The sequence below is a fragment of the Echinops telfairi genome, unplaced genomic scaffold (assembly GCF_000313985.2).
Source record: "Echinops telfairi isolate 266 unplaced genomic scaffold, ASM31398v2 ScPeMD7_7473;HRSCAF=8511, whole genome shotgun sequence".
Taxonomy (NCBI): domain Eukaryota; kingdom Metazoa; phylum Chordata; class Mammalia; order Afrosoricida; family Tenrecidae; genus Echinops; species Echinops telfairi.
In genome coordinates, this window is record NW_022111377.1 from 14,670,078 (window position 1) to 14,670,505 (window position 428).

Below are 428 nucleotides of genomic sequence, written 5' to 3' on the forward strand. Positions count from 1 at the left end.
CAATGTCAGTGCCACCCAGTGAAACTTAAATACCCTGAAAACTGGTTCTCCGTGTTTTGTTTTTAATGCCATTCTTGACTCGTGCACCACATATCATTTATTAAGATAACTGAAAATAAGTAGATAGATAGATGTACATTGGACCCTGACAAATGACACAAATACTTGGTAGTTTTCAAGAATCTTAAGAAGGAAGGTTTCAATCTTGGGACAGTCAAAGTTGTATCTACAGCAACTAAATTTGTGTATGCATGCTTTCCTTGGAAACCTAGAGATTTTTGTGACTTGTGAACCTAAATTGAACTTGAGATTGGCTTCATGTTTTTCATCTTTTTGTAGAATCTCCTCTTACAGAGACTCATGCTAAAGGTAGTTTATTTACATAGTCTATTTGACCTCAGTGTGTAGATGTGTAGACTTACATTGCT